Below are 15,737 nucleotides of genomic sequence, written 5' to 3'. Positions count from 1 at the left end.
AAGACAGTACATTGTTATGCTTGCAGCACAGTGGGTTCATTAAGAATAGTGCACTGGTTGGTCTAAATGTAAGGCTTAGAAAGCAATTTCTCAAAACGTGCTAAAGTTTTTTGTCTTATTGTTACATTGAAATGTGTTTATTTTTTTTGTCTTTGTTAAAAAAGTATGTCACTAATTGTTGTATGTTATATGTTGTGTTTTGGTCATGTACATTTTGATGTTTTGAAATTGAATTTTGAGTTTAAAATGTGAAAAATAGTGGTGTGGATTGTAAATTTGATATTTGTAAATTGTTGAAACCTTTTTGATACATTAATTGAAAAAACAATCAAAACAAGCATTTACAATGCAATGGTTTTGCCTTTGGAAAAGTTAGAGTTATTGGCATTGTAAATGACAAAATTTGTATTTACACTCTACTCTCCCACTCCACTTAACAACACCCTTACTCCAATAAATACAGTCTATGACACTCTACTCCTCCGACTCCACTCCAGGACACTAGCAAATGACACATAGCAAATTTCCACATAAATACACTCCACCTCATGCCACATAATTCCAATCAGAATAATTTCACTCAATGGCACACAGTTCCACATTACAGAATTCCACTCTTCACATTTCCAAGCCACGCCAGATAATTCGGCAACAAACCATATAATTCAACTCAACAACAAATTTACACAACACACCACATACATCTAATCCACACTACAGAATACCACAATATGCCACAAAATCCAACAGCACACCATATAATTAAACTGCACAGCATACCACTACACAACACAAAATAAATGCCACATAATTACACTCCATGACACGCAGTCCCACTCCACATAATTCCAGTACACTCCAAACCATATAATTACTACCAACATATTTCCACGGCACACCATGTCATATAATTCCAATACACACATCCACTCCACACCACACAATTCCACAACTAATAATTCCAATCCAACCCACATAATTGTACAGTAAGAAGAAATCTTTCCTTGGCACACTAGTTCACGTAATTCAACTCAAATGGTTGTTAAAGCCGCCCAAACTCTAGCCACTAGGGGCCAGATGTAGGTAAATGAGATTTACCGATTTTTAATTACCGAATTTTACCGATTCGGTAATTAAAAATCGGTAAATCTGAGGGGTGGATATGTAGGAACATCCAGATGTTCCTTTTACCGAATCGGTAAATATCGGTATTTACCGATTCGGTAAATACCGACCGGTAATGCCCCATTCATTCCTATGGGCTTTGAAGCCCATAGGAATGAATAGGGCATTACCGGTCGGTATTTACCGAATCGGTAAATACCGATTCTGACAAGGGTGCAGGGGGTGTCACTTTGACACCCTCTAGCACCCCCAAAAAAGGTTCGGGGACCATGTGGCAGGCATACCTGCCCTAAGGGCAGGTCTGCCTGTCATATGGCACAGGTGTGCATGCACACATGTGCATGCACACCAGAATCGGTATTTTACCATCAAATAGTATTTGATGGTAAAATGCCGATTCTTTAATGCTTGTGGGACTCAGAAGAGTCCCACCTACATATCAATTTTACCGAATCGGAAAAAATACCGATTCGGTATTTTACAGAATCGGTAAATTTACCGATCGGTAAATTTACCGATTCTGTAAAATACAGGGCCCTACATCTCAAATTGCATTTACCGGTCGGTAACGGCCGAATTCGGCCGTTACCGACCGGTAAATGCCTACCTACATCTGGCCCCAAATCCCTTTGCTTTCTAGTATGCTCACACAACAGTACATTCGCTCATTGTTTATTTTCATAAAAAGGTATTTTTTACAATTACAAATTTTGGTTAAAAACAACTCATTCCGTGCCTACAATAAAACCACATGAGCAATTTCATAAAATACAACTTTGATACACATATATATAAAAAACACAATCAATTAATATTGACACTCATTTAGTTAAAAACTGAACCAATTTTACAAAAAGGGAGAGACATACAAACACATATATGATTTGTCATTAAATATTGCACATTTTGAGGGCTAACATAAACAAAACAAAATCCTGGACTTGCTTAATTCTTTGTCTACAGTTTAGGTTTGGTCCCTTGATCGTGCAAACGAGGCGTCAACGCTTTTCGATGGATTATGCTAATATTCTACCATCTTTGTCAAGACTGACTAATGAGTCTCTCCAGTAGTTGGGCACTGGTTGGTTGCCACTGACACAAAACTCCTGTTCACATAGTACAAAATCCTACTGTTGCAGATTTTCTACTAAGGACCATTCAGACCTTCATATTATTTTGTTCTTTCATTTTTTTCCTGTTGTCCTTTCTTCCTAGAAGCCGCCCTTTTTTGTGTATATTAAAACCTTTTTGTCGCACTTTGCTTCCTTCTGTTTTGTTATGCTGTGTTTATATGTGGTCCATAGGTGGGTCCTCACTTTAGTTAATACCCATCCGTCTTAGGGTCAGAATTCTCAATTATCGTGGGTCTGCAGGTCTAGGAGGTTTATGTCTGGGGTGGGTACTGTTGGCTGGCTTGATCCTAACCTTTTGGTATCCCAGCTCTTGTCTTCCACACCCCACGCTGTATTCCACAGTCATCCGTATTTCCGGCCGCGTCACGTCGGAAAAGAAAAGACATAATTGTACTCCAAACCACATACATCTACTCCACTCCATAACACATGGGTAAAAGATATTGTAATTTACAACGTCAGTAACTCTAACTCTCGCAAATGCGAGACCTATTGGCATTGCCAATGCTTGTTTAGAACTGTAGTCGATTAAGTGCCTCAAGGAAAACATTCTGGTTAAGGAGATGAAGGCTGTAAATTAACATTACTGTCTTTAAATGCTTACATTACTTTGATGTTTTCCTTTAGTGGAGACGAGGTGTTACAGTGTGTCCGTTGCCTTTTGACTTGCACCAACTTAAATAAAAAAAAAAGGTGACTGCCATTGAACTGGTCTGTCTGATCTGCATGGTCCAGGTAGGTTCTCACATTCTGAAGGATATCTCACATGAACACGTACCAGTTTTTGTCCAAAACGTCTTCAAAGATTTAAACATTTTTATCCTGCTTTTATCCCAATGTTTAAGGGGGTAATATGAGAAACCCAAATAGACAGGAATAATAAACACAGGAACGATAACCCCTGGTGTGTTCCATTAATAGCAGACAAAATGGGTGCAAAAGTAAATAAACATTCTAGATCGGTTCCATTGTACGCACCCAGCATGATAGCCGTCAGGTTCTCATTTGGGTAATGAAGTTGCATATTACTTACATATGTCATTACTGGTGTAATGTACACCAGTAGTTAATATCACAAGGCCTGCCTAGGCAACATTTTACATTTCTCTTTCAATAAGTCCTGAAAAGTATAGAGTGCAACTTACTTTTTATTTTCACTCTAAGGCACATAAGCATTACCAATCTTAGATTAATAACGGTAATAAAGACCTTCCCCTACGTACTGTGCATCTAAACAAGCTATCTGCGTCAGGAAGCTATTTTAAACCAACGGCTATTTTCTTTGCAATTAAAGATAGATGACTAAAACGTTTAGGGAACTGATTCGAGTACAACCACCAGCCACCTCATTGTATTAATTGCGTTTTTTATTTCAAGTAGATCGCTCGCCTTCCTTCAATTTTAAGACCTATAAGTCAACTATTCTTTTTTACTATCATAACGGGACATTCTGAGTAACATTTCTTTTTTTTAGCGCAAAGACATATAGGGACAATTATAAGCGGGCATCCATACCTGTCAGCCAGTGCCTAACTGGGAGCAAGTGCAACCCGGCACTTTGAGCTATGGGTTGCATATAGACATATCCTCTGAGAGAGGCCTTTGCGTCACAGTGCCTCTGCCCGTTTCGCATAAAATATTGTGTCCTTCTGCAAGACATGACCTGTGCCTTACCTTCACAGCGCCCCTGTTATGTTTCTCACCGCCACCACCTTCCATCCCGGCTCCAAAGCCACCACCGGCCCTGTTGTTGACAGCCACGGCAGCCATGCTGACATTGCGATGATACCATCTGCAATAGTCCCAAAAGGGGGGGCTAGGCTAGGATTTACGTCAATCACACTAAAATAAAAAGCACGTCGATAGCGCCGGCCGGCGTAGTCTCTGGAGCAGCATAAACGGCCGCGTTTTAGTAAGACCCGTCTTTGTTAAAAAGAATTGATATTTATTGTTTTCAAATCGCTGATTATTCACACCCCCATTTGTTTAGTCAAGTGGTGTTTTCTGCAACCTACTCTTAAAGGGCAAGTACGCTTGCGCAGAATCTCGACCAACGAAAGATTCTGCATTCTCTAAATATGTACGTGCAAAAAGATCAGGCTGGCAAGTAGTTTGGGAGCAACCAAACGTGATTGCCATCTTAGAATGGTACCAACCTGGAACTCCTTATGGAGCGGAAGAGGACACGGACGGCGGGAGGGGGGCGGGAGAGGACACGGGAGGCGGGAAACGTGCACAGGACAGCGAGGGGAGGGGGGACGGCGGGAGGAGGGACACGGAGGAAGGCAGGACAGCTGCAACCACGGCCCGGCCGGACCAGATTCGGGGGCGTTCCCGGCTTTTGGCTGACGTAGCATGACGTAGCCAAAAGCCAAAAATTCTCGGGAACGCCCCCGAATCTGGTCCGGCCATGACGGACGCCTCTCTGTTCCAATGGCTAGCCTCCATTTATGGAGCTAGCCAATCGAACAGAGGGGCGTATTCAAGAGTCCTTACTGGAAACTACAGATTTCTCTGGGGGCGGAGCTTACGCTCCGTTCCCCAGTCGAAACCTAAAAAGAAAAAAGAAAGGAGAAAATTAAATGAATCTTTGTGTCACATTGAGTTGTTCCATCTGCCACCTCCATAAGTAATGCACTAGAGATATATCAGTATTGGCTTTCTGGGGGTATTTATGGCTCATGCATGGGCGCACTCACACTTAGGACCCAGTACCCTGCCTTCAGGATTGAAAGGCCTGCCTTAGGGGTCACTTATAGGTTTAAGTGTAGTGACCTCAGATATAGGGAAACCTATATCTCTGGTAAGTGATGTTAGCACCAGCTTACACAGGCTGCTATGGCAGGCCTGTGGTCACAATTTGAGTGGTCTCTCATGGGTGGCATAATACATGATGCAGCCCATTGGAGACCACTGGTGTACCTATGCCCTGGGTACCTTAGTACAATATACCAGGGACTGACAGGGGTACACCAGTAGCCAATCTGGAGTGTACCTAAGTACTCACCATGTCCAACTTAGGGAAGTAGCACAGTGACTGGGGTTCTGGTTAGCAGGATCCCAGTCCTACCAGTCAGGAAAACATAATCACACAAGCAATAATTGGGGATGACCATGAAAGCAGATCCCAATTGTGAGAAGTTGGCCTGGTATATGATGTTCACTATTCGAGTGAGCACCTTGCACCAGTCCAAACAACCCTTATGTTGATGGTTGTAAAGTCAACCTTATAGACCAGCTATCCTAGGGGTAGCATGGACAGAGCAGTCTTAGGTTAAACTCAAGAGGGCATGTGAAGCCAGCTGTTTTACCACATGCAATCCCTTTAATACCAAATGAAAGGACACCACACAGGATATATATTCAAAATATATATGTATTTATTTCTAATTCAATCCCCTGAACTCTTTATGAGCACAGAAGCACAAGCGCAAAACAAGTAACTTAATAGAACATACAAAAGTTGCACAAATATGGATAGGCCCTGGTGGCCCGTCAAACCATATACTAAAATAGTGGTATAAGAACCACATCACGAACAATGGTAAGACCTAGAGCCTTGGGAATCGCTGGGGCTACATTGGACTAACAATGGTTAGGGAGCAGGAGGCCCAAGGGATGCGGGTGCAGTGTCTAAAGGCACACGCGTGCACACATAGAAGTCAATGGCTGAGTAAAGTTCGAAAGTTAAAGGTTTGGGAGTCTTCCGACTGGACTAGAAGCTAACCACTTGAAACTAGGACACTATGAGTGTTACTCTTTACAGGAGCACCGTAGTACTTGTGTTACCTCACCCACAGGAAGCAGGTGCATAGGTCCCAAAGTGTGTTAGGTTTCGTTGTGGAGTTCTATGGAGCCTTGGACAAAAGATGCTGCAGGCGGCCAGAAGAGAAGAGTCCGGGTGGATCCAAGGGTGGATCGAAGATGAAGAGGACCTGAAAGCAGAGGGGACAGAGTCTGGGTCACTAGCCAGTGACCAGGAAGGAACCAGGAAGGAACCAGGAGATGTCGCGAAGCAATCAGGTGCTGATGGGAAGCTTGTCTCTGCAGCCACGTGAACCAAGAGGCGTCAACGATGACCAGGAGTCAGGCATGGACTGTACCACAAAGGTTCTCGCCGTCGGCGGTGTCTGCTTCAATATTAGAGTCAACAAGCCTTGGCAAAGGCAACCCACGCAGGATATGAAGTAGGCTTCTTACTCAGAGCAGCAAGGTCTGGGGGGCTGCTTCTTTTGAGGGAAGCAAGGGCCAGTCTGGAGCAACCAGACCAGTGGTGTAGATTCAAAGGATCATCGCCAAGATGGCCACTAGCTAATGGGCAAGTGACCGGGCAGACGCGTCGAGCAGGAAAATGCAAAAGGGCCCCACGCAGAACTCATAGAGGGTGCAGGGCTGATCTTTGGTGCAGATGCTGCTTGGGGCTAGGGCTTCTCAATTCCTAATGCACAGCTTTGAGGAGGCCTCAGGGGCTGCACAATTAGCAGGTCGCAGACTTTTCAAGAATGCCGGTCCCATGTCTCTCGTCGCCTCTACGGGTCTCAGCTTTGCAGGGACTGTGGATCGGGCTGTTGCATGTCTGGGAATCTGGTTCTTGTCAGGCTCTGTGCTTGGGCTCCGGTGGGAGGCGGCGACAAAGCAAGCTGTTGATCGCTGGATGGTGCCTGCTTGTGCGGGGTGGTCACTCCTTGACCACAAGGGAGATTCTTCAGTCATCTTCTTTCAAAGTAGAGTGATGAAGGTCCAGAGTTTCGTTTCAGAGTTTCAGTCAGGATAATCTAAAGTCTTGGGACTCAGCTCCTACCTATATACCAAACTTAGGGACTGGATTACCTGCTAGGTCCCTCCTATGAGTGGGACCAGGGAAGGGGGTAGTTACACCCCTTTCCCTTTGTCCAGTTTCGCACCAGAGCTGGGCTATGCATGGGACACCTTGTGTGCCCCAGGCAGTGTCTCATTCCTTTCAGCCCTCCCTGTCCCAATACCCAAAATCCTGTCTGGGGTGGTGCTAGCACCTCCCAAGGCAGGAAACCTATTGTCCAAGCCTCCCTCGCTGGAAGGACTCCCAGCAGCAGGAGGTCAGACTTGTGTCTGTGGCAGCAGCATCCATTTTGTGATGCTGAGTCTCTGGTTAACTTTAAACGAGAATAGTAGGAACAACATGTCTTCTCCCTCTAGAAGGGTGGAATGCTACCCTCGTCACCAGAACTGGCGAGGGGGTCGTATTCCAAATCGTATGACACCTTACTCGACATATTTTGATAAAGCCAAACTAGAGTTAGCATTTAACCGCGAGGTTCATAATGCACTTAAGAGTATATGGTATGGCAATATCCTAGAACAGCTATAAGGACATGGTTCCGAAAGCTGCAGACAGGCTCAGCTCATGCTAGAGCAACATCTCACCAAGCACTCTGCCTCCAGGATTGTTAAGGCCTGCCATAGGAGTGACTTATAGGTGTATATGTCTAGATATAAGGTTAGATATAGGTATACTATATCTAAGCAAGGGGTGATTACACCACCTTGCCCCAGCTGAGTGATCAGCCAGTTGTGTCAATGTGAATGGCCAGTCAGGGGTGGCATAATACATGCTGCAGCCCCTGGTAGGCCTTGGATGCACCTATGACCTGGGTACCTATAGTACACTGTAAGGTGACCCAGTATCCAATTGGTAATGCACCTAAAGTGCAATGTACTGAATTTAAAGAGAGAGCAGCTGGGCTGTGGATCTGATTAGCAGGCCCACAGCCACATTGTCGAAAACCAGCTAAACACTAGGCAAAAAATCTGGGGTAACCATAGTCAGGTATCCACCTTCCTACACCTATTTCCTGCACGGTTGTATTATGATGTCCCTGATAATTTGAACAGGGCAGGTAGCAAGAGATGTTGGATCCATCTTGTATAAGTAAACAGCGGTCCTTAGCAATTGAGAACACAGACACAAAATAATTATAGGCCACAATCTGCGCTATAATGAGGAAGGTGTCCAGCCGGACCCTATGATTTAATGGTGAAAGATATAGACAATTTTCAAAAGAACACATATAAAGTGGGACACAGTCCTGTATCCACAACAACCAACAAGGCTAGACAAACAATATACACAAGGTGGGAGGTTTTTCAGGCAATTTTACAATTTCGGAGTCGCTAGAGAAAAATTAATGAATTCAACCTAGCTATACTCATGTAGTCAAACCTTAATTATGTCACACAGTGGAGAGCTATTGTTTAGACTACATCATTTGACAAAGCAAGCAGTTGGTAAATACATGATGCTACCTTCTTCTATAGCGACTTAACCGCCAAACGGACCCCTTATACAGAATACAAGCTTAAATAACGCACAGGCGCCAGAAGGATCCATCTTTAAATTACTTTACCGAGCTGCCCAGACTCCGGTTTTTTGCACATCCTTGAATTCAAAATCCTTTCTGTCAAATCAGCTGATGCCCTACTTAATCTGAATTGAAATTATTTTATCGAACGGCAAGAGGGGTTCTTTGCGCTTATAGGATTATTATTCAATGGATATTTAATCAGGCTTAGTATTGCTCAAAGGCTGAGATACAGTCCCTGCCACAACTGTAAAAATAGACAAATAAATCTATCTATATAATGAACATTACACAATTCTCTTCCTGCTCAGGAAGAGAATTGTGTAATAATCTGAATTGAGTTTTCGGTCCTGCCGGACTGTACTAACTACGAATTTCAGGAAGCTCTTCAGTCCTGAAGATGATCTAAAATCATATAGATCGAAACGTCGTCGGCCTACTCAAGGAAATATCACCCCCCATTGTATATATCTATGTGGTCTTTTACCTTGTTGTTGTGTGACATTCCGTTTTTCACTATGTTCACTCGTGTCACGTTATGCACCTTGTCACTCATATGAGCACCTGAAACTTTTTTGATAATTGTTGTAAAAGAAAATAAAAACATTCTATATGTACCTACATCCTTAGCTCCCCAGCGTGAATTAATCATACGCTACACTCCTCTTAGGACCTTATTAGGCCATCCCTGAACCATTGTTTTTCAAAAAATACACTATCACCCCAGGTTCGCTTTATGAGGTACCCTTGTTCTTAAGATATATATATAAATAGCAATCTGGCAGTGAAGTGCTACGATACCACAGGGAGCAGCGTGAGGAGCGACCGCTTCTGAAAGCTTCAGGACGGTCACAGCGCTACTACAGAAGGGTCGAGCTAAGAGTATCAGTGGGAGGGAGGAGTAGCTGGGAGGCGGGAGCGGGGTGGAGAGCCGGGCAGGGGGGCACAACAACAAACACCAAAATGGCTGCAAGCCAAAAGCGAAACTGGATTGGGGCACAACCTTAATAAGCGCTATGTAGTGGGCAGTGGCACCGGCACAATCAGGCACAAAATAATTATACAGGCAAAGGCAGCAAAGTACAACTGAATGCTAGTGAATGCGCGCTTTCTCAAAATAGCGCTACGATACAATAATTAACAGCAAGCAGGCACTAATGATTGCAGGAGCAAAGCGAGCTTTCAAATGGCAATCTGAGCAATGCAAACTTTTAAGGAGCAATCTGAGCAATGCGAGCTTATAAATAGCAATCTGGCAGTGAAGCGCTACGATACCACAGGGAGCAGCGTGAGGAGCGACCGCTTCTGAAAGCTTCAGGACGGTCACAGCGCTATTACAGGAGGGTTGAGCTAAGAGTGTCAGTGGGAGAGAGGAGCAGCTGGGAGGCGGGAGCGGGGTGGAGAGCCGGGCAGGGAGGCACAACAACAAACACCAAAATGGCTGCAAGCCAAAAGCGAAACTGGATTGGGGCACAACCTTAATAAGCGCTATGTAGTGGGCAGTGTCACCGGCACAATCAGGCACAAAATAATTATACAGGCAAAGGCAGCAAAGCACAATTGAATGCTAGTGAATGCGCGCTTTCTCAAAATAGCGCTACGATACAATAATTAACAGCAAGCAGGCACTAATGATTGCAGGAGCAAAGCGAGCTTTCAAAGGACAATCTGAGCAATGCGAACTTTTAAAGAGCAATCTGAGAAATGCGAGCTTATAAATAGCAATCTGGCAGTGAAGCGCTACGATACCACAGGGAGCAGCGTGAGGAGCGACCGCTTCTGACCCATCTTTTTTCCAATAGTGTTTTCCAAACCCCTTCCCCATTTTTCTATAGAAAAACCTCCCACATAGTAATGCCTTCCATCATATTACCATAAGCAGTCACAAAATAGTTTAGGTATTTATGGCCAGATGTAGGTAGCCCAATAGCGGTCGGTAATGGCCGAAATTCGGTAATTTCGGCCGTTACCGACCGGTATTGGGAAAATGAGATGTAGGAGTTAAAAATCTACAGAATCGGTAAATACGAGTCGGTATTTTACCAAATCCTCATTTACCGAATCCTCATTTACCGAATTCTTATTTACTGAATCGGTAAATAAGAAATGGTAAAAAATGACCTTTGAGATGTAGGAAAGCTCAATAATACCGAATTTCCTGAAATTCTGTATTTAAGAGTCGGTATTTACCATGGATGAAAGCAGGTGGTAACCAGGTGCAGGCTATAAAATAAGTCCTCAAAATGCAACAGTGTTACCAGAATGGCTGCATTCTACGTCATAGCAAGGCAGGTACGGCTACAGGCAGCAGGAGAGAGGGTATGGAGAAGGCAGGAGCAAGTCTACAGGCAGAGGATAACGCTTTTCTAACTGACTGAGCCAGAGATACTGCAAAGGTACAGGCTACACCCCCACACCATCCAGGACTTGATCAGGGACCTGCACCCACTCCTGGATCACCCAACACCAAGGGCGCACGCCATCCCACCCCATGTGCAGGTGCTGTGCAGCCTACACCTGCTTGCCTCTGGGAGTCACTAGAGTGTAATTGCTGCAGTAGGTGGGGTGTCCCAGAGCTGCCTGTCCCGTTTCTTCAGGAAGTTCCTGGAGGCCATGATGCAGAGAATGCATTATTATATTAGGTTCCCTGACACACCTGCGGAACTTGTGAAGACCAAAGCAGATTTATATCAACTGGCACACTTCCCTCACGTCATAGACAGTATAGATGGCACCCACATCCCAATCTACCCACCTGCAGCCACAGAACACATTTACAGGAACCAGAAGTCAACGCACTCAATCAATGTGCAGGTGATATGCAACCCTGGCAACATCATAACAGACATTGTGGCCAAATTCCCTGGGAGTACCCACGACTCGTACATCTTCCAGAACAGTGGGATTTACACACACCTTGTTGCTGGAGATTTTGGGGACGGATACCTGCTAGGTAAATAACTGTGACACACCCTGATAGTTAATGCAGATGAATGTATCATGAGTATGTAACTAATGGCACGCCCTTTTCCACCTAGGCGATAGCGCTTATGCTGTGCGGTCCTTTGTGCTCACCCCCTCCCTCAATCCATCTACCAGGAGTGAGAGGTGTTACAATGTGGCACACAGAGCAACTCGCAGCGTTGTAGAACGCACATTTGGACTCCTAAAAAGCAGGTTCCGCTGCCTCCACAAGAGCGGAGGTGTACAGCAGTACACTCCAATCATCTGCTGCAAAATCATTGCGACCTGTGCCATGCTGCAGAACCTTGCCACCAAGAAAGGCACAGAGGTGGATATTACACATCATGAGGACATTGATGATGGAACTGAACAGCCAGAGCCCTATGTAGCAGGAGCAGTGCAAGCCACAGATGGGAGACTGAGACGGGCAGAGATCACACGCAGTTATTTCTAAGTAAGGACACACAGCTAGGTTTTGTATTTGAATGACATAGTTTAATGGGCACTACAAAAATTTACTGTTAGCATACCATGGTACCTCAATGTCTGAATACCCCACTGGGTGGTCCTGGGTTGCCTCACCGCAACATGTCCTGTGGGTTTTGGGCATCCTCATTGTTTGCGCCCGCGCACAACAGTGCGGGATGCACGAGGCTGGGTGGCAACGGTGGCAGTGGAGCCTAGGTCAGCAGGTAGGCGCCTGCTGCTCCTTCGAATGTCAAGAACAGGAGTGCTACAGCTACTCCTGTTGGTAGAGTCTTCAGTGTCCCCGACACCTGTGTCCCCAGCAGTGGCTGCCTGGTTGGTGAGTAGTAGCTCAATGGCCGAGGTACCTCTCCCCATCCCCCTCATCAAATCCGTGCAGCAGTGCACAATGCCATCTTGCATGGCGACAGAGCGCCGACATAGCAGGGAGGTTGCTGTGGCAAGCCGGTTCATGGCCTTTGTCTGTTGGCGCATGCACTGTCAATCTGGGCGCCTCTCTGAGTGGTCAGAGTCTAGTCCCTCACAAAGATCCATCACGCACTGTGTCATGTCCCTCATTCCCTCTGCCATGGACTGCATGCTCTGTGCCAAGGAGCCAATTCACAGGTCGATGTTGCCCATCCTCTGATTCAAGTTGCGCACCTGTCTCTGTACAGCTAATATGCCCTTTGCTTGCAGGCGCTGGACTTTGACCATGGTGGCCTCAAGACCACAGAAAACCCCCTCTCCATTCTCGCCATCGCCTCTCTCCCGTACCCTCCGGCCTCTGGCACCGGTACGCACAGCTCCAAATGCACTCTGCTGTCCTGCGTTGTCTGCCTCAAGTGGAGTTGTGTGTGTGTCACCCTCCCCTTCATCCTCATCGGACGTCTCCAGGATCCTGAGAGCGGGAAAATCATGCCTCCTTTGGCCTTACCACTACTGATGACTCTGAGGTTGGTGTGGGTGACAGTGATGGTAGTTCCAACTGTTGTGAGTCAAACAGCAGAGGTGACAGAGGCTGTGGTGTGGTGGGTCACTCAGGTGTTGTTGCTGCCTGCACTGTGGGTGTGGGTGGCAGTACAGTGCGTTGACCTGCACCTTTGGCTGCATCCTCACTCCGCTCTGTTGCTGGTGCCCTCTTCTCCCTTTCCAGCGCTGTACTGCGCAATGACTCTCCTGTGGATATATATGAACATTGGCTCAGTGGTGATGTACACCTGTGTGTCATTATTAAATCACATTCATGTCACACAATTGCATAGTTCTCCCCTGCTTCTGGATGTAGTGTGTGGCATGCCTTGCTGTTTTCTGTGATGACTGTATTGATGTATGTTTCTATTACTACGTCTCCCATGATGCATTGCGGGTAAATCCTAAAACCTGTACAGGAGTGTGATGCACACTACCACATTGGGGAAAGGGGACAGGGAAAGGGGTAGGGATTTCAGTCCATGCAGCATACCTTGTTTTGTAGCAGCTCTGGCTGAGCTGTCAGCATCCCCTATCCCATGGACACTCTCAGGCTCCAGGGTGGACTCCACCATCAGTTCAAGGTCAGTAAGTGCAGGTGCACGGTTCCTTCCTCCACCTGTGGCTCCAGCTTCCATCTTTTTTTCAGGTCATCAATGTCCCTGGTTGTGACCCCAATGGCATTAACCTTGGACTGGATCCCCAGCCAGGTGTTCCTTTTAACAGACTCTGCAACATGCAGAGACTGCTCACCAAAGAGCTGGGTGTGGTGTCTCACCACCTCCTCCACCAGCACCTGCAGTTCAGCTGTGCTGAATTTGACTTTCCTCTTGCGCTCAGCTCCTTCCTTCTGGGCATCCTGTGACTCCATTCTGCAGCTCAGCTATGCTCTGGGCAGCCTGTTCATCTGTGTCTCAGTGCTCTCAATGCTGTTCAGTTGCTCTGCACCTGCATGGGTGTGGCCACTTTCTGGGAGTGGGGTGGGGTAGCTGCATTTGATTGGTTGGTTCCTCTGTTGCTTTGTTGTGGGGTGTGGTGGGTGTTCCTGATTGGATGACAGGCTCAATTGGGTGTGTTTCGTATGTACCGATTCGGTAAATACTGAATCGGTAATTCCCATTCATTCCTATGGGCCTGGAGGCCCATAGGGTTGAATGGGTCAATCAGTGACACTTATAAAGCGCGCTACATACCCGTAGGGTCTCAAGGCGCTGGGGGGGGGGGGGGGGCGCTACTGCTCGAACAGCCAGGTCTTCAGCTTCTTCCTGAAGGAGAGGTGGTCTTGGGTCAGGCGCAGGTCGGTCGGGAGGGAGTTCCAGGTCTTGGCGGCCAGGTAGGAGAAGGACCTTCCTCCTGTAGTCGCTCTTCGGATGCGGGGGACGGCGGCGAGGGCGTGGTTGGCTGATCGGAGGTGGCGTTTGGGAGCGTAGAAGTTGACTCGGCTGTTGAGGTAGCTCGGGCCTTGGTCGTGTAGGGCTTTGTGTGCGTGGGTGAGGAGGCGGAAGGTGATTCTCTTGTTGACGGGGAGCCAGTGAAGGTCTCTCAGATGTCCGGAGATGTGGCTGGTTCGTGGGATGTCGAGGATGAGTCTGGCTGAGGCGTTTTGGATCCGCTGGAGTCTCTTCTGGAGCTTGGCGGTGGTACCGGCGTAGAGGGCGTTGCCGTAGTCCAGTCGGCTGGTGACGAGGGCCTGGGTGACGGTCTTCCTGGTCTCTGTGGGGATCCACCAGAAGATCTTCCGTAGCATGCGTAGGATGTTGAAGCACGCCGAGGAGACGTTGTTGACTTGCCTGGTCATGGAGAGGGAGGAGTCCAGGATGAAGCCCAGGTTTCGTGCATGGTCTGTCGGTTTGGGTGCGGTGCCCAGGGCGGGAGGCCACCAGGCGTCGTCCCAGGCGGAGGGTGAGGAGCCCAGGATGAGGACCTCCGTCTTGTCCGAGTTCAGTTTCAGGCGGCTGGTCGTCATCCACTCGGCTACCTCTTTCATCCCTTCGTGCAGGTTGGCTCTGGCGGCGGCGGGGTCGTTGGTCAGGGAGAGGATCAGCTGGGTGTCGTCGGCGTAGGAGATTATGCTGAGGTTGTGTTTGCGTACGATGGCCGCGAGGGGGCTCATGTAGACGTTGAAGAGGGTGGGGCTCAGAGATGATCCTTGGGGGACGCCGCAGATGACTTCGGAGGCCTCTGACTTGTATGGTGGTAGGCGGACTCTCTGTGTTCTTCCGTCGAGGAAGGAGATGATCCATTCCAGCGCCTTGTCCTGGATTCCGATGTTGCTGAGGCGCCGTACTAGGGTGCGGTGGCAGACCGTGTCGAATGCCGCGGAGAGGTCTAGGAGGATGAGGGCCGCTGTTTCTCCATTGTCCATCAGGGCTCGGATGTCATCGGTGGCGGCGATGAGGGCGGTCTCGGTGCTGTGGTTGGCTCGGAAGCCGGACTGTGAGGGGTCGAGGGATCCGTTCGTCTCGAGGAAGGCGGCCATCTGCTTGTTGACGGTCTTCTCGATGACTTTGCCTGGAAACGGGAGAAGCGAGATGGGGCGGTAATTCTTGAGGTCGGTGGGGTCCGCTGTTGGTTTCTTGAGTAGAGCGCTGAGTTCGGCGTGTTTCCAGCTCTCAGGGAAGATGGTGGTGTCGAAGGATGTGTTGATGATGTCTCGCAGGTGGGGTGCGATGACAGCGTCGGCCTTGTTGAAGACGTGGTGAGGGCAGGGGTCGGTCGGTGATCCGGAGTGGATGGAGTT

This window comes from Lissotriton vulgaris, chromosome 1_1, assembly GCF_964263255.1.
Source record: "Lissotriton vulgaris chromosome 1_1, aLisVul1.2, whole genome shotgun sequence".
In the NCBI taxonomy this organism is placed as follows: Eukaryota; Metazoa; Chordata; class Amphibia; order Caudata; family Salamandridae; genus Lissotriton; species Lissotriton vulgaris.
Note: the sequence above shows the minus strand (reverse complement) of the source record.